Source organism: Rhinolophus sinicus, linkage group LG05 (assembly GCF_036562045.2).
Source record: "Rhinolophus sinicus isolate RSC01 linkage group LG05, ASM3656204v1, whole genome shotgun sequence".
Lineage (NCBI taxonomy): Eukaryota > Metazoa > Chordata > Mammalia > Chiroptera > Rhinolophidae > Rhinolophus > Rhinolophus sinicus.
This window is the reverse complement of record NC_133755.1, coordinates 17,358,763-17,377,214: the sequence shown is the minus strand read 5'-3', so window position 1 is coordinate 17,377,214 and position 18,452 is coordinate 17,358,763. Positions and strand designations below refer to the sequence as shown.

The 18,452-nt window shown below is 52.7% G+C and overlaps 1 protein-coding gene and 2 long non-coding RNA genes across 3 annotated transcripts in view; 1 reads left to right on the top strand and 2 right to left on the bottom strand.

The window, feature by feature from the left end:
* Nucleotides 1-18,452, bottom strand: part of KCNK3 (potassium two pore domain channel subfamily K member 3) — a 37,143-nt gene that overhangs the window by 10,047 nt on the left and 8,644 nt on the right. The window lies entirely within an intron of this gene.
* Nucleotides 1,792-8,629, bottom strand: LOC141571517 (uncharacterized). The gene is made up of 3 exons (XR_012496282.1): nucleotides 8,211-8,629; nucleotides 4,331-4,630; nucleotides 1,792-3,453 (listed from the first exon to the last, which is right to left on the bottom strand). It is a non-coding gene; the product is annotated as an uncharacterized LOC141571517 (long non-coding RNA).
* On the top strand, nucleotides 8,629-18,288 carry LOC141571518 (uncharacterized). Its single transcript, XR_012496283.1, has 3 exons — nucleotides 8,629-8,701; nucleotides 13,642-13,842; nucleotides 15,823-18,288. It is a non-coding gene; the product is annotated as an uncharacterized LOC141571518 (long non-coding RNA).

The window sequence follows — 18,452 nt, the reverse complement described above, 5'->3', positions numbered from 1 at the left end:
GCTAGGCCTGGGAAACCACCAGGGCCTCATGGACCGGAGCTGGGGGAAGGGACCAGTGCACAGAACTGGGTCTGGAGTTTGTCCCCTCCAGGCCAGAGCTCCGGGAAGGACAGCTTTGAAGCACAGTACCCTCCCTCCCTCTACCCCATCCCTTTCCAAGGCCTCTTTTCCCATCTTCCTGGCTCCTCTTTTCAGCTCTTCTCCCCAGTCCCCACCAGCAGGTTCTCTTCCTACCCCTGCTTTCCTCCCAGACTTTGCAACGTACTAGGCCCACTGCTCTCTCTCTTTGAACTCGCTACCATCCACAGGTGCCCCTAATACTCAGATTCAGGGTCCTCTGGTATGGGACCGCCCCCACCACTCCCATCCCCCACCTTCCCCAGGCCCACGGGATTAAGGGAGCTGAGGGGGAGGGTGCTGGTGTCATGGAAAATCCCTGCGGCAGCCAAGGTCAGTGTTTGCAGACACAGCCTGGCCTGGAGCCAGGCCTGCCTCCCTGGCCAGCTCCCGCCGGCCTATCCCAGAGGCTGGCTTTGCACAGGGGCCCTCAAAGGTTCCCCAGGGTTGCTGGTGCCTGAGGCCAGGGGCTGCAGGAGCAATCAGCTCTGGAGTGTGGGAGACTATATGCAGTTCAACTCGCTCATTTTATAGATGGGTAAACGGAGACTCCAAAGGGGGCAGGGACCAACCTTAGATCATAGGGAATCTGTGACAGAGCCAGGACTGGAATCCAGTGCCTTCTGTCCTAGCTCAGTCTTTCCTGTAGAGGGGGGCATCCTAATATCTGTTCTGGCAGGCCAAGCAATAGTGAAGGCTGTTATAAACTTCCGTTAAATCACAGGCTAGCTTGAGGTTGGGCCAGATTTGAGGCTGGTGATGGGGACAAAGTATCCAATCAGAAGATCAAACCATGGTCAATCCACTTTCTGTCTGAAAGTGAATCAGAGGAAACATCTCAGTGGAAACACTTTGAAACCGTCAGTGCCCCACACAAAGAAGAGGTCATTGTTATACAAATTATGTGAATGCATGGCAACAGAGGGAAATGTTTTAGGAAGAATTTAAGACAGGGGCTGAAGTTGGGCTAGAGGTGGAGAACTTCGGTTGGGGTATCAGGAAAGGCTTCATGGAGGACGTGGCCTTTACCCTGAGCTCTGAAGGATGGATGGAAAATGCAGGGTTTGGCCAGAGAGGAGCTGCTAAAGCAAAGACACAGTGCTAGGAAGATACAGGGAGTTCTAGGGGCAGAGAAAATAGACCTGTCTGAGGCTGGCGGGCATTCTCACAAATGGGGGGTAGAGGGGACGGACACACTCTACCCCAGGCAGCTTCATAATCTGCATTAAGAACCTTAGAAGTGTGTCTACCCAGTGACCCTGCAGTGCCACTTCTAGGAATCTCTACTGGGAAAATAACCAGAGATTGGAACAGAGATTTATGAACAAGGGTGTTTATAGCAACATTTTCATTGTGAAAAATTGTAAACAGTCCAAATGTTCACTGATAGGGTTTGGTTAAACATATTAAGGTATATTTATGTGTTGGAATATTGTGTAGCCATTAAAGTGCTGTTTTTGAGGAGTCTCTTAATTACACAGAAAACCACCACAGAATGTTAAATAAAAATGGTAGGATGATACAACCCATTATGTGTAATGGGATCCCACACTAACTCTATAAATATAAAAAATTTATCTGTACACACACACATACACACACGCAGAAAGAGAAGCTGGAAGGAAATATACGAAAGAGATCATAGAGTTTATCTTTGAATTATGGGCTTATAATTTAATTTTAATTTTCTTTGATATATTTTGTTTTCTACAAAAATGTATTACTTTTTAAAGTAGAAAGTAGTATAACCCGCACAACAACAAAAATTCTGGTTTTCTTGGAGCAGAAAACTTCACTAGAGTAGTGACGGTGGGTAAGGTGGGCACGGGCTATGTGTGAGGTGCTTTGAAGGGGAGATGCAGTAATTCCAGTCTTAACTTGAGGGTAATAAGAAGCCACTGCTGGCTCCTGAGTAGGGGAGGGACATGCCAAAGAGGTACTGAGACGGAAATTCCTGGCATTCCGGTGGGGCATGGCCGTGGGAGATGGGCGACTCATTAGAAGGCTTCTGCATGGCCCATTGTCAAGTGCACAGTAGTGCACTGAGTTAAGGAGGCGACAAAGGAGTGGAGGGGGAATGGAGGAGAGGGGAGGGAGGAAAGAGTAGACACGGAAGGTGTGAGATGCTCTTGCCTTCGTGGGTTTAAACCGCAATCTCCATGACAGCAGGGGTTTGTTACGACTTTTTTTTTTCTTTTGTTAATGACTCTGTTTTCCAGACTTAGAGAGTGCTTGGCACATAGCTGGCATTTAATAAATCTATGTTGAATGAGAGAATTAAGAAGGGGAGGCATAAAAGATGAGCCTGAGGGTTGAATGGGGTGGAGACAGAGAAGATGGACAGAGCGTGAGGCCCCGAGCAGGCAGTGTCTAAAGAACAGGGCAGCAACCCAGGTGTCCTGGGCAGGGCACCGACCTGGGGCCTGTGGGGTCTGTTCTAGGCCAGCCACTGCACCAGGTGGCCGTGGCCTGTCTACATCCTTATGACCAGCTGGACAGGACATGTGTGAACTCAGAATTTCTAACACATTAGATCTGGTGGGGTTTTAATTACACGAATACACCAGGGACAGCCTGGCATTGAGAGGAATTCTGTAGCACAATTTCAAGTGAACTTGGCCATCTCAGCAGATGGCCAGAGATGCCAGTACTCCTTTGTGTGCTTCCTGAAAGGTTGGGTCTGTAACTCTGGCATCTGGCTCGTCTGAATCCTACACTTACACTATCTGGTGCTTGCTGTTTTGTCCATGGAGGAGAAGCAGGTGCATACTGGCATCTCCTTGTCAGATTCCCCTAAAAGGGGCTGAGTTGCTCTGAACAAGACCTGTTGGATAATGTGGGCAACAGTGGACAGCCCAAGAATTCCCTGTTGGCTGCATCATGTGTCCTGGAGCTGAGCCTAACCACAGCCTGGTTGCCTGAAATCTTACTTACCCTGCTGACAGTATTACAGGGGTGGGGTGGGGCCCAGAGGGGCCAGGGTGCACAGAGTTAAAGAGCACCTAACCAAGAGTTGGAGGCCAGGCATCCATCTCAGCTCTGGCACTACCTTGCTGGAGGAGAGGAGTTGGCTAACTTTTTTCTGTAAAGGACCAGATAGTAAATATTTAGGTTTCACAGTCCATTTTGTCTCTTGCAACTAACTACTCAACTCTGCCATTGTATCAAGAAATCAGCCACAGACAATATGTAAATGAGTGGGTGTGGCTGTGTTCCAATAAAACTTTATTTATAAAAACAGGTGGTGGGCCAATTGGCCTAAGGGCCCTAGTTTGCTGAGCCAGCTGTAGGGCCTTTGTTAGGCATGTCAGCTCCCTGAGCCTCAGATTTTCTTACCTATCAAATGAAAAATTAAATTAGAGGGTTATTTCCTTTTCTGACAAGTTATATTTTAGGATTTAATAATTTTGCTAGCTCCCTGTTCCATATATGATTCACAGGCCTGGAGGAGAGGGGTGAGTTTTGAGCAGGATCTGGAGCCCAAATATGCCTGTGGGATTGGTACCCGCAGCTCTTTGGAAGGCCACGGCTGCATTTTCACGTTTCTGGACACTGCTCATGCTTTTCCCCCCCTCCTGATGGGCTTCTACTTCTTCATCAAAGCCCATCTCAAAAGTCACCCCCTCTGGGAAGCCTTTCCTGATTAAATGCCACATCTGGATGGCCGGTACCCTGGTTCTCCAGCTCTGGAGACTGAGCCAAGTGGCTGGGTGACTTGGACAAGGCCACACAGGTATATGGTAAAGCCATGCCTTTCTAGGCCAAGTTCTGCTCTTTTTTGCCACTTCTCGGTGGCCTCCAGGTCCTCTGTCTATGGCCCATCTGAGTGCGATCTTCATGAATAGCTCTTAAGGCTGTCCTGGGAAAGTTGTGGTGTGGAGAGGCAGCTTGACAGCTCATTCCCTGTCTGTCAAAGCAGGTGCCTTCTCCAGCTAAGATTCCTCCTCTTTCCCATCCAGGCCCTTCTCCCAAGAGGCTTGGCCTGAGAGTGCACTGGGCCTCCACAGAAGACCCCCTCCGATAGTCCGAGCCAGCTGTGGAATTGGGGAAGTGGCACCAAGGAGGCTGAGGGGGAGGCAGGGGCCCCAGGGAGGCTGTAGCACTTGGCTGGTCTCAAGAATATCAGCCTGGAATATAGTGAGATGAAAATGGCTTCGTTCCCTCTTAGCTTGTCTTAATTAATTAATTGAACAAACATTTCTTAAGTACCTACCACTTTGTGCCAGGCACTTGACTAAGTGCTGGGAGAGGATGCAGAAACAAGGATGGCTCAGTCTTGCCCTCTGGGAAAAGAGACAAGCCAGTGGGCAGGTGAGAGAAGACTGCCCTTGAAGTAAAGCCTTGCTGCAGGGTGTGCTGAGTCTATATGCCAGCGGGGCCATTGTGTGACGGCGGGACTGTGGGCACCCAGAAACCAGAGGGAGTCAGAGGCATAGCAACCTTGCCCGTGCTTCTGTGGCTGGGAGCTTGGCATGCTCTGCTCCCGATGGCCTCCGCAGATGGCTGTGGATACCTGGAAGCATTGTTCAGGGTGGGTGTGAACACCGAGCTGGTGCACAGAGCTGCTTGGCCCTGGTTGTCACTAGAAATTGGATGAAGGTCACTGTCTGAGGCCATCCTCTCTTCCTCTACCCACCCCACTTTTTTTTTTTTTTTTTTTTAACCATTTACTACTTTTTTAAAGTAAGTGTTTTAGAACAATTTTAGGTTTACAGAATTATTGTGAACACCTTCCTTTTCTAAACACTCACCACCTCCCCTATGTGGACACGTTGCTGGCTGCTGTGTCCCCGTCTCCATCCCGACTGCCTTCTCCCAAGAAGCCTTCCTCCTGCTCCGGCCCCGCAAACATCTCCATCTCTCAGCTCTCCACACAGCATCCCTCTCTGCCGCTCACTCGGCCTCTCTTGGCAGATGCTGCCTGGCGTATTTACCCATCTCCTTATGCACAGCAATGTCTCCGTAGCAAAGCTCCTTTTAGTTAAGTCCGTCTGTGCAGAATGTGCGTGTGTGTGTGGGGTGCTGGCCCAGGGCGATGCTGGACACTGAACAAGGTGTTTGTACGGGAGGCAGTCAGGGCCCAGACCTGGTCCCCTGAGTGGGAGGCTTGCCTCCTGGCCTCCTCTCTGTGCAGCTGGGTCTCGGGTGGCAGGTGGGAACGGGGAGAGGATGGAGTGTGAGTAGGAAGGGGAGAGAAAGGGAGGCCAGAACAGAGCCTGTGCTTTCTCAGCTCTTACTGCCTCTGCTAATAGCGGCAACAGCATTAGATGATCCAGAGACCCTTATGTCAATTTTCTCGAATTTTCACTGTGACCTACAAGGTTGGCATGATTAGGTCCATTTTGATGAGGAAACTGAGATTACTTGCCCAAGGTCAGACTGATAAAAATGGACAAAGCTAGGATTCAACTTAGATCTTTAGCCCTTAAAGTCCAGGTACCTTCAGGTGCCCCCGACCATCCACGTTGTTGATAGAGCCTGGTGTCTAGCAGGCCATCATCCTAACTCCACTGTAAGTCCCTAGGGCAGAATCTGGGTTCTAGAGGCTTGGTGCTGTGCGGACAGTGGATGTTTAAGTGATGGGAGGAGAGAGAAGGTGTCCTAATGGCGTCCCTTCAAAGACGCTCTCACTGAGCCCCTCCCCTGCATTCTACCAAGCTGATGAACCCAGAGGTTGATGGCCAGTCCTTTCTGTCCCAGGAAGCAGCCCCCTGGAGGTCTCTTCAGAGATTCCTGGGATGTGTCAGTATGGCTCAAAGCCAGGCAGCAGGAGGTGAGAAGAGGGAAGCTGAAGGGCAGTGGGTCAGGGCCCCGAGGGAAGCCGTTTTTTGTGGTGGACATGTCTAGGGTGGCCGCCCCTTCCTGCCTCTTTGGATCTGTCCTTCCTGCAACAACTCTAGTCAAGAGTGGGCCTAGGCAGCCCCTTTGTACCATGTGACCTTGGCCCAGGCCACAGTGGATTGAACCAGGGATGGATGTCTGATCCCAGAGAATCCCAGCTATCAGCTGCCCGGAGCCAACCAGGTTGTCTCTCCCAGTGATCAGGGGCTGAGGGGCTGGTCAGCTGTGGGGAACTGAGCTGCTGGGTTACAGACACTCAGGTCCTAGCGGGGACCAGGGTGAGCCAGAGTCACATGCATGTCAGAGTTACAAGGGAAGAAAAGCCAGAGTGATGGGGAACAGCGGAGAAAGAGATGGTGCGGCCTGAGAGGCAGGGAGGGAGAGGCCTGGGCTTCTGACTGCTGGCCTTCGACACTGGCTAAGTGGGGCTTTTCTTTTCTAAAATCCCTCTTACTTGCACTGGTCCAAGGGGGTCCTTTGCCCTGGCTAAGTTCGGGCCACTGCAGATAGAGGTGCAGGGCTCCCAGCACGGCATCCCAGGTGTGCCGGCAAGTGAGCAGCACCGCAGAAGGGCCCTGGCTGGGTTGCAGGGATCCATGTGGACACTGCACTCTACAGTGTTTAGGAGCTTTCCCATGCATCCTAGCAACAGCCCTGTGCAGCCCGCTGGGCAGGGGTGGTCTCCATTCAACAGGAGGGGACAGTGAAGCCTGGAAAGGTTGGTGTCTCATCCAAGGTCACAGCTCCAGAGCTGGACCTAGGACCAGGTCTCTTGATTCCAGGCCTGCTACTTTTCCCACAACACACACTGCCTCTCTGATCCCTTATCTAGGGAGCTGGGTGGCCCTGGGGTTAGAAATACATTATATAAAATGCCTAGTACAACACCTGGCATGTGGAAGGTGTCAGGAAGGAGGAGCTGTTATTAATTTTATTATTTTTTAAAGCACAACACTGAGCTGCCACTCACTACTCAGAAGCCTTCCTTAGCTCCCCAAGTGTTCACAATACAGTCTGGGGGTTTCCTGGTCCGGCACATAGGCTGGCCACCCACAGCCTGACCCACCCCCTACCTGGCCTTCTCTTTCCTGATTCCCCCAATACTTCCAGTCCCCTCTGTTCCAAAGGTTCTCTGCACTTTTTCCCACGCCTCTGAGTGCTTCCTCGTTGGGGCTCCCTGGACTTCCCTCCCTCATCTCTTCAGCCCTCCAAGGACAGCTCCAGGGCTGCCTTCTCTGGCACACCTTCCCGTCTCCTGGCTGGGAGAACGGCACCTTCTGCCCTCACCACTCTCTGCCAGGTGTGGTGAGGGCAGAGGCTGCATGGAGGTAGGGCCCTCTCCCACTGGCCACCTTGTCCAGTATCCACCGTGGATTCCCAGCAGATGCATGAAGCCAGTCTTGATGGATCGGTTGGGCTGGGTGGGCAGGCTTTGGAGCTTGTGTGGCCCCTGTCTCCATCACCTGCTTCCCCATTCTCCTTTCTGGTCATGGCCAGTGGCCCAGATAGCTCTGGGCTGGCAGGCAATTTGGCAATAGATGCCAAGAGATGTGAAGGAGGCTTTTCTTAGGCTCAACACTCTCCCCAGGGCTCAGGAGCTCTGATGGTGTAGGTTGGCATAATGCCCAGGAGGAGAGGGACTCCAGGCAACAGGGACTTCAGCCAGGACCTTCTCTCCCTCTGAGCCAGCCTCCACGTGTGTCCCCACTCTCCACCACATACGCTCACTCCAACACCCCACATGTCCCCCACGGTGACCTCTTGGCACAACTTCGTCCACCATCCAGGGCAGAGAGTACAAGAACCAGATGGTCTACGGGGTGGACACACCCAGGGAAGCAGGAAAGTCTGCACCTCAGCAAAGGGAGAGGGATCCCTCCCCAGCTCACCACCTACCCCCACAAGACCTGGCCTCTGGGCCCTGCTTTTCCTTCAAGTTCCACGCCATTAGGTCTAAAAAAAGCCACTAAATCCATCTCCTCCCCCCTGCAGCCTCAATGGACCCAAGCGACTCTTCTTAGAAGCTAAGATCCCACCACTCTCCATGGAAACACACTTGACTCAATCCTACGCGCTGTCCATCAGAAATGCCCCTTAGGCGGAATGAACGACCAGAGCTCAGGCCATTCCTGCTCAGCCTGTTTTCAGTGGAGACAACTATCAGCTGTCCCCATCCGTGGGGACTCTTCCCTTCACACAGAGACATGGAGGCAGACGCTCATTCCCCTGCCTGCCTCCTGCTCCTGACTCACCCTGGGTTTGCCACCTCTCTTCTGACCTCTGATTTCCCAGCCTTTTCAATTTTCTCTGCCACTCCACCGGCCTTCCAAGCCCTCCATCCGCTCTGCTGTTCACAGACCAGAATCAGATGAGAGACTGGCCGGGCCAGGGTATAATAGGAGAATGACCTCATTGCTCCTATGGCCTATAGAGGCTGCCTATTTATGCATTGGTGTCCTGAACTTGCTTTTTATGGTGCCAAGAGCTCTAAGCTGGGCAGTGTCCCCAGGATCCAGGCGGTCTCCTCGGGACCCAGCTTTCTCTAGCTACTGCTTATAGTTCTGCTATGCCTCCCTCTCCCTCCCCCAATCCCCTTGTGGAATCTGGTGGGGGGTGGGGTGGCTTTCTCTGCACTTGACTTTTGTCAAATGATTAAATGCCTCTGTCACTGCTCACTCCTTCTCAATTCAAAACAATACCAGCGGACCTTTATACAGCGCTACTATGTGCCACACTGTTCTAGGTGAGTTAATCCTCTAAAAACCCTATTCAGTAGGTACTATTATTATCCGCATTTAAAGACGCAGGAACTGAGTCACAGACAGGTTGATTTGCTCAAGGTCATATAGCAAGTACATGGCAGAGCCAGGACTTCCGCATGTGTCTTCTATTCTCTGTGCACTTTACTCCCTTCCCCCTTCTCCCGTTTCAGAGGAGGTAAGGCCTCCCCTCCCAAAGCTGACCCCCTAACTGCTCTCTGCACCAGCCCTGTGCTTTTCTTCCTGGAGGCCCCTCAATGGAGGGTATTTTCAAACTGTCGTTTACTAGCTTCTCGTTATTGGCCTCAAGTCTTTGAAGGGAGGGAGCCAGAGAGGGAGGAAGGGAGGCAGGCCCGCCATGTCCTCCCATTGGTCTTGCTTTCCCCCTCACTCATCAGGCTGTCCTCACTTCGCTCACTAAGACTGTTCTCACCAGGAACATCAGGAATGTCCTGAGTTCTAGACCCAGTGCCCTGTGGGCAGGGCTGCCCTGGCTCCATGGCACGCTGGGAGAAATGAGAAAACCTGGGCCCCTCTGGGTGGGTGCAGCCCCTCGCAGTGCATAGCTTGGTGAGCAGGCTGGATTTCCGCAGCCCAAACCCCTCGGCTGGACTCTTCTGGACAGTGCACAGCCTGGACAGTCACACATGGTGGCCTCGGCTGTTGGCATCCCCATTTCCCTTCATACTCTGGCCGTGCTCAGGCCTCATGGCCAAGCCTCCTCCTCTCTGGTAACTCCACCCTCCTGCTTCCCACTGCTCCCTTGCAGTTTCCCCTGCTGCCTCTGCTTCGTTCTGCACCCTGATTGAAAGAGGGGGCCAAGACTTTGCCTGGGGTGCCCTGATGCGGGCTCCAGGGAGGACAGCAAGACCTCGCCTCCAGCTCCAGTCCATGCTGGATCTCCACTCACCACCTGGCTGAACCATAACACCCCAGCGTGCCCTGCTCACCTGAATGCATCTCCCACCCTCCCCCCGCCCCGTCCCCTTGCCCCGCCATGCTGGCCTGCTCCGTGCTGCCTGATTTCTGATAACGTCCTCATGCCTCAGTCAACCAGGTGGACACCTTGCCTTTCCCTCCTCTTCCCCCACATCTAGCCCCGGCCATTCCTCCTTTCCTAGTCCTGCCCTTTCTTTCTGTTCCTTCAGCCACCACTATGGGCTGGGCCCTCACCCTCTCCAGTCTGGACTTGGGCTGAGGAACTGTTGGGAACTTGGGCAGGTCCTAACTGTTAGCCCAGCGTAGCCTCCAGTCCCCTCACCCCCAGTCTTCCCCACACCTACTTCCAGATTATACTCCACTCTGCACATGTCACTCTTGTGCTCAAAAATCTTCCATGACTCCCCATTGCCTACAGGGAAAGAAGCTCAAACTTTCAACCTGCCTTTCAACATCCTCTACCATATGTCACACCTCTCCAGCCTTAGCTATTGCTATGTACCATACCCTAGGGTTTCAGAGCTAACTTTTGGCAGTGCTTTTCCACAGCTAAGCTCTCTGAAGGTTGCCAGGGAGGAGGTGGGGGGGGGGAAGTGCTGGGGTAATGTGGGTCTGCCCACGCTTCCCCCTGCTCTCCCACCGCCCATCCCAAGCTAAAGTCTTTCAGTGGCCACCAGCAGCCTAACAGCTGCCCTTCACTCAGGGGGCCTGGATTAGAGTTCAGCCAGACTGGAAATGTGGAAGGTAGGTCTCAGGGCAGGTGGATAAGGGGCGAGGGGGACAGAGGAGTCTCTCAGAATGGGAGTCGCTCACCCAGGGAGAAGGGCCTGGCTTGACAGTGGGGCAGCGTGTTCATAGGGGGAGTTAGCCTTTTTATTAGTGCAGCATTTAGTGTATCCCTGATTTTCCAGTTTCGGACAGTCAGAGAGGCAAGTATCACTATCACTCACCCCACTGAGAAATGAGAAAGCTGAGGCTTGGCCAGTGAGGTGACTTGGGCCAGGATAGACATGTGGGAGATTCCTGGGGGTCCCCTGCTGACCCCTGGCTGGACCCAGGCTTTCGGCACAGTAGGAACCTCCCTGGCCATCCAGTGAGGGGCTGTTAACTCTGGCACTCAGTGGGGGCCCTGAAGAGGGGGGGCATCTTGCCCTGTTCCATTCCTGGCCCAAATTGGTACCAACACCTGGGAAGGGCAGCCGGCCAGCCATGTACCAGTGTTACTTTAAAAATAAACCAGGGAAGAATGAGAAGCTTAAAAATAACCCTGGGGGATGTGTGAGGAGCTAATTACTACTGCAGCCCCCTGTCAGGTCTTCAGGGCGTCTGGCTGGGCCCGAGGAGCCTGCGTGCTGGGCCCCCTCTGCTTGTCTTTTCTAGTTGGAAGCCTGGTACCAGGTCCTCCTGGAGCAGCTGGGGGCTGATGGGGCCTCCGAATCTGAGAGAGGAGCTGGAAGTTGCTCTGGGCATCCTGGGCGGTCTCCCTCATCATGACCAGGATGGGGAGGCTGAGGAGTAAGGGGGACACCCGCGCCAGGCAGAGAGCTCTGTGCCCCAGCTCCTGACAGGGCTTCCCTGCCTCACTTGTCTCTGGGCCTCACCCATGACGCCCCACTGGAGTCACTCTGGCTCCAAAAGGGACTTTGAGGTCCTGAGTGCCCCCCTCTTCTCTGAAGGGCATGTGGTGGTGGTAGCTGCCAGGTGGCCGGTTTGGCCCATTACATCTCCCTATTTAGGACTCCTGCCACTACTTGTCATGTGTATCATTCTCTTGAGAAGAACTTTGAGGCATGTCTTGCCCCAAAGTTGCATGGTCCTTCTAGCTGCCCACGTCTGGATGCCTCTGCAGTCAACCCTGGCCTGCCTCTGGACCCTCAGTGCTGAGCAGGGGCTGCAGGCTGGCCATGCCTGCAGAGTCCCTAGGCTCTTCACAAATGGCAGTCAGGGAGGCAGAAGCCACACTCCCCTCCCACAGGCCCAGGCTCCCCCAAGTCTCTCGGAAACTTGTAAGTCCCCCACCTTAGTGTGAGGACATCCTGCTGTGACTGGGGGTGGGGTGGAAACAGGGCCCAACTGAGGACATAGCAGAGTACAGATATGCAGGATCAAAGAGAAAAAGCAGATCTTTCCTGGATGAGGGAGGCAGGGGCCAAGACTGCTGGAGGCTGACAGAAATGATCCAAGGACAAGGACACATGGGGAGAGACAGAAGGGGTGTGGGAATACGCTTGAGGAGGGGCAGGCAGAGTGGGCAGTTGGGGCGTAGGGGCCACTGCATGATGAGCAGGGGCTTTGGGGGCCAGACAAGCCGAGACTCGGGTCCTTGGCACGGTTCCCTGAGCCGATAACCTTGTTGGGCCTTGGGCCTCATTTGCATAATGGACAGAATGATAATTAGGTCATGACCCCTGCAGGAGGAGGTTGGGGAAGCATTTGTGAAACTGAATCTGGGGCTATGATATTGTTCATTCTCTCCCCTGCCTCGCCTGGAATCTGGCTCTTCTGTTCCACCTCAGCTAGACAAACACAAAAGATGCCCCTACCACTCTCACCTTCCTGTGCTCCTGGAACAAGCTGTTGAATGTTACGCTGTTTTCCTGGTCAGTGGCCACCGTGTTGCCAAACCCACTGATTGTTTCTCGGTGCTCATCTGACTTGATGTCCTAGCAGCAGCTGGTAGTGGATGGCTCCCTCCCTCCTGAACCACTCCCCTTAGCCTCCAGACACCCCACTTTCCAGGTTTCCTCCAGTCTCCTGGCAGCCCCCTGCCTTGCTCAACCTCCTGAGATTGGGGCTGGCCCTGGGCTCTTCTCTCCCAGTCTCCCCTCTCCCTAGCTGATCTCAGCTAGCCGCATGACTTTAAATACTGCTTCCATCTGATAACTCTCAAATTGATATCTCAGCTTTGACCTCTCCCTCGAGCTGCAGACTTGTCTCTCTAACTGCCTTCATGGATTTGTAATACGCGTCTCAAAATTAACCTCTGTGTCTAAAACCGAAGACTTCAGTCTCATCTCTTTATCAAACTCGTTATTGTCCAGGTTTTATTTCCTATCTCAGAAAATGTTTACGCTCCACCCAGTCATGCAAAGACCACCCTCAATTATCCCCTTTGCCTGACTCCCACCGCCCTCCTCTCCAACACATGCGTCAGCAGGTGGGGCCAAGTCTTCCTCGCAAACACATACTCAATTCACTGTGCTCTCTACCTCCAGGGTCTCCATCGGGGGTCCAATCCTCCATCATGCTCTCTTTCAAATCACTGAACTGCAGCCTGGCTGGTCTCCCAGCTTCCCTCTCATTCTATAACCATCTGACCTGCACAGAGCAGCCAGAGGGATCTGGTAAAAATTTAAGTCATATCACACCACAACCCTGCTTAAGATTTTTCAGTGAATTCCATCACACTGAGAATAAAATCCCAACTTGACTGTGGCCTCCGTGGCCCTACAAGATCCTGCCCTTCCCCGCCTCCACCTCTTTGCTCAGTGCGACGCTGCCGACCGCTTTCTGCTCCCGTTCTTCAAACATGCCAAACTCTAGCCTACCCAGGACCGGGACCTCTGCATTTGCTGTTCCCTGCTGGAAGGCTCTTTTCTGATCTTCGCATTACACAGCACCCCCCCCCCCCCGAAGGCTCCCCAGGATTGCCCATTCCCCCCACTCCATCACTTTCTACCACATCCTCTTGTTTTACTGACTCCTGGTACTTACTTCCATTAAGATAATGTTTTTATTTGTGATCATATAATTTAGTTTATTGCCTATCTGCTTCCTCTGCAATGTAGGTACCATGAGGAGAGGGGTTGAGTCCTTGGAGCCTAGAATGATACCCAACCTGAGGAAGATGCTCAGGAAAACAAAGGGAATGGAGGGACGGCGGTGTGGGTGGCGGAGGGAGTGGAGAGTCAGGAGGCCTAGGTGGAGGACTGGCTCTGTTACTGAACTGCTGGTGTCTCTCCCTAAACCCTAACCTCGGTCGCAGGCTCTTTATCTAGAAGAGAGAAGGATTGGACTGAATCAGTGATTCTCAAGGAATCTGAAAGATCCCAGGTATTGCTGTAATGCCATCCACTGCCAAGTGCCAAGCTGAGCCTTTGTTCTACATAAGCATGCCAGTGTCCACATCCTGAACTGACCCGTTCCAGCTAAAGGAAGATGCTCGCCGTGACCTTCAGTTGGCCTGGTATGCTCTGCTATGGGTGATCGTGTAATGTCCCATAAACATTTTGAGATAGCAAACCATGATGAGGACCCATGGGGCTAACTCTGGTCCCTCAGAGGTCTAGCAGGTCACTGGCCTAGGTGGAATGTCAAAGGTTGGTCCATGAGCAGGACCTTAGCTCCCAGTGCCCTAGAAGCCTGCAAGCTAGCCTAGGGCCTGGATTGCAGGACTGGCCAGCAGTGCAATCACCCTGGGCCGGCTCAGGTCCAGAGGCAATCTGGGAAGTAAGACTGTCTGCCGCCTTTCTCTGGGCTCCCCCCCACCCCACTGCCCCCCACCACCAGAAAGCGCTGGCTGGGGTCAGCCTGCTCTCAGCACTGCTTCCTCTCACACCCCACCCATGGACTACTGTGGGAGCTGCCAGCGTGAGCGGCTGCCCTTTCTGGGTGGAGGCTCCTGCATTCCAGCTGTCCCAGGGGCTGGGGCAGTGGACTCGCTCTGCTGATAATAAGGCCTTGGCCACAGTTAGAAGGGGGTGACTTGGAGGTCTTGGACAGAGCTCTTTTCTTGGGATTAGACACAGAGGAAGTCCCTCTAGGGCTCAGCCAGCATGGGGTGAAGTGGGGACAAGAGTATAATTCTGGGTAGTGTGCTTCTCAGGAAGGGCTGGAAGAAGCAGAGGCCAGGAGTAGGTGCAACAGAGGCTGTCCGAGCTGTAAGGGGCTCGGACCTCACCGGCCCAGTCTCTTGCAGAGAAGCCTAGGGTGGGATGTGGCTTGCTGTGGGTCTCATAGCCAGGTAGGAGCAGAGAAACAGTGGAGGGGGCCGTGTCCTCCACTTTCCTCGGCTCAGCTGCACTAACTCATCAGTCACAGATGCAAGAAAAGGTATGTAGACACCTCTATGAATTCACTGGACAATCCTGAGGGGCAGGCAGGGCAGATCAGGGCTTCTTCGGTGCCCTGGGAAGATGAGAGTGCTTAGGACTCTGGAGCATTGAGTTAAGCACAACCCCAAAAGGACGGAGCTTGCTTGCCACAGAGTTTGGGTCCTGGTCTTTCTCCCTGGCCCCTCCTGGAAGTAGACCAAGGACCCAGAGCAGCCCCAGAGGGTCTTGCTCTGTCTAATCCTCATGGTGGCAAATCCATGACACAGGACGTACTGAAGAGAGAGTCACACTGGCTCAGCCCGATCAAAGCACCCCCGTTTGTTCTCAGGTGAGTGATCTCACATGGCCGAGGAGCCTCCCCTAGGCTGACTCCCTTCCCTGGGCTTGTTTGAGAGCAAGCTGAGAGTTAAAGCCAAGAAGGGGAGGCACAGCTTGTCCCCAGCATCCCCACTGAGACTCTCAGTGTCTTTCTCCTCTGGGGCAGCAGACATGACCTTCTCCTGGGCCACCCACTGACTCCTGCTGTCTCTGCCACCTGGCTCACTACAGGTGCTTTGGCTTGCGAACTCCAAAAATTCTTCCTCAGATGCCACTTGAATGTTTCTTAAATACCAAGGAAACCCAGAAAGAAGGTGCTATCTGCTGGCTAGTGAGTGGCCAGCCTCCCAGCTGTAGAATGCTGATCTTAAGAAGCTTTCTTCTCTCCTGAGCATCCCCAACCTGGTTGCAGATTCCTTCACCTGGGGAGTGTTTAAAACTTACAGCCTCCTGGGTTTAGTGCAGATATAATGAGTTAACTCTTAAGGGCCGGGCCCTCACACCCATTGCTCTGGCCCAAACAACTGACTCTATTGGGACAAGATTCCTACTCAGGAGCACATGGGAGCCATCTTACCTGCCCCCCCAACCCCCAACACACTGGTGAGCAGGTGAGTCACCCCCAAAAAGGCCCCCTCTCTCATTCACTGGCTACTCTTAAGAACCGTCACCCTGTTCCCATTTCTAGTTTAAGGTTCCCATTCTGTCCAGAAGGATGGTGTTGACAAGTGCATGGAACTAAGGTCACTCTGTGACAAACTGCCCCTAACAACACTGCCCTTTGCCATCCACAGGCTGACGTGCGCTTCTACGATACACCATCAAATGGGAATGACCCATCATCAGCCCTTGTGTTCCCAGGGGGAAAGCTCGGTTTCCGGATTGGAAGGTCTGGATGTGATTCCTGCTCCCACAGTTACTGACTCTGGGTTGCAGGAAGTGATCTTATGTTCTCAACTTCACTGGCAAAGTAGGAATAATGATACCTACATGTCTGGGTTGTTGTGAGGCTTAGGAGAGATACTGTAGGGTTGAGTGCTTTATAAATCAAGTGCTGTGCATGCTTTATACACCCCTGTTCTACTACTTGCCAGCAGTGTGACTTTAGGAGCATTTCTTAACCCATCTGAGTTTCAATGTCCTCATCTTTAAAATGGGGATTATAACAGTGCCACCCTCATTGGTGGCTGTGATGATTCAATGAGGTAATGCATGTAATGAGCTCAGCCCAGAGCTCATAATGGCAGCCTGATTCATGACCGTGGAAAGCGAGGCAGCTCCATGGGGAATGGCTGCTTCCTGTCAGGTCTAAGATCTGGATGGAGCAGTCGAGGGAAGACCTCTCTGTTGCAAAGATCTGAAGGTAACTGTCGGTCCCCTGCCTGACCCCAAGGCCTTGGGGTGCTTCCCTGTGTCCCAGGAGGACTAGACCTATCTCAGAGGAGAGGCTACCTTCTGTCTGAGAGTCTGGCGTCCCTGTCTCTGGGCTCCTCCACTAGGGGCCTGACAGTTTGGGTCTCTGGAAGGAGCCCCCCAGAGAGTCCTGTGGCCCTCAGGCTGGAATGTGCCTCTTAGGGTATTTCTGAGATGGTTATTTCTGCATTGGAGCTGTGGTCAGGACAGGCCCTGCACATTCCTGAAGAGGGACACTGAGTCCACACCAAGCCTTGGAGCCTTGAGCAGAGATGAAGGGGGTCCGAGAGTGGGGGCCTGCGGCTGTCCATGCAGCGAGTATCCACAGGACATCACCTCTTTCAGCTCAGTGCTGTCCCAAGAGCTTCTGCACACTGCCCATAAGACTGGGTTTGGTCTGGGCTTCAGAGTGGACTGTAGCCCAGAAAAGGAAGTATGTAGGTAGGAGGGGGTGAAAGCACTCCCTGGGGGCTGGCTGAAGTGTGCCTGGTGACCAGAAGAAGGGAGGCAATCAGGGTACAGTTTGTCATTACGCGCTGGTTCAAATGGCATCATGGGGGCACCCACTAGTTCAACTGGAGTGATGAGGGTACCCATTGATTTAACTGGGGTCATAGAGGCACTTAGTGATTCAGCAGGAGTCATGGGGGTGCCCAGTGGTCAGGATCCAGGCAGGAAAACACAGGCTGAAGCCTGTCACTTCCCTCTTCCAGTGCCTGTCAAATCAGTCTATCCACCAGAGTCTAGCAGTCAGTTCCCTCCAGGGTCTGTTCCCAACCACCTTTCCTTGGGCACGCTCGTGCCCTTCAGTCTGTGTCATGCTGTTCCACCACCCTGCCATCTTACCTACTAAAGTCCTCACTCTCCAAGCCTTCCTCAAGTATCACCCGCTCCAGGAAGCCTTCTCAATCCCTATTCTAGTCATTCCACTAGGATTTAGCATATACACCATTCAACTTGTGGTTTCAGGATTCTGCTGGACCAGAGGCTTCTGGAGGAAAGACCTGGGTCTTAGTTTTCTACTCTTTCAGTGGCTACACTGCCTGACACTCAGAACAGCTCAATGATTTTTGGTAAACTGAACTGAAATGAAGGCTAACGTTGGTCCTACTTCGAAGGTGACCCAGAGGATCTGCAGCCTCCCAGGACATTCCCGAGTCTCACTTTGGATACTCTAACTCTCCAGGCGGCCCCTTTAAAGATCAATAAATCAAAGCATCTCAGGGTTGGGAAGAATCTTCAAAGCCGTTTATTACAGCCCCCCAGTCTGACACATGGGTGGTGTGATGATCTTTTTGATGTGTCAACTTGGCTCAAGTCTCTAATTATTTAATGAAACATTAATCTAGGGGTTGCTGTGAAGGCATTTTGTAGCTGTGATTAAAGTCCATAATCAGTTGTCTTTAAGTAAGGAAGATTATCTGAGATAATCTACGTGCACCTGATTCAATCAGCTGAAAGGCTTTAAGAGCCAAGCTGAGGCTTCCCTGAAGGAGAAATTCTGCCGGTGGACAGCAGCTTCAGCCCATGCTGGAAAGAGTTCCAGCCAGGCCCTCCTGATGGCCTGCTTTACGGATTTCGAACTTGCCTACCTAGTCACTACTGTCAAATCAGCCAATCCCTCATACTACGTCTCCTAATATATATCTCATATTGGTTCTGCTTGTCGGTTGAACCCTGATGTATACAGGTGACCTCTGCAACATGCCTATCTAGTGTCTTTTGTATGCTTCCTCTGATGGGGAGCTCACCACCTCCCAAGGCAGCACAGTCCATCATTGGTCAGCTTCAACTCTAACAAGGTCTGCCTTATATTGGACTTAATTAAATCTTTTAATGGACTCTATGTACCGGTGCTGGTTCAACCCCTTGCGCCCAATTACCCAAGGTTGTTTTTTTACCTTTCAACAGCCCAGCAAATATTTGAAGGTAGCCCTCATGCTCTGCAGGCCTGCTTTCCCTAAGTGTCCTTCATTTGACATGCTGCTTCCCTCCTCTGAATGTTCCTCAG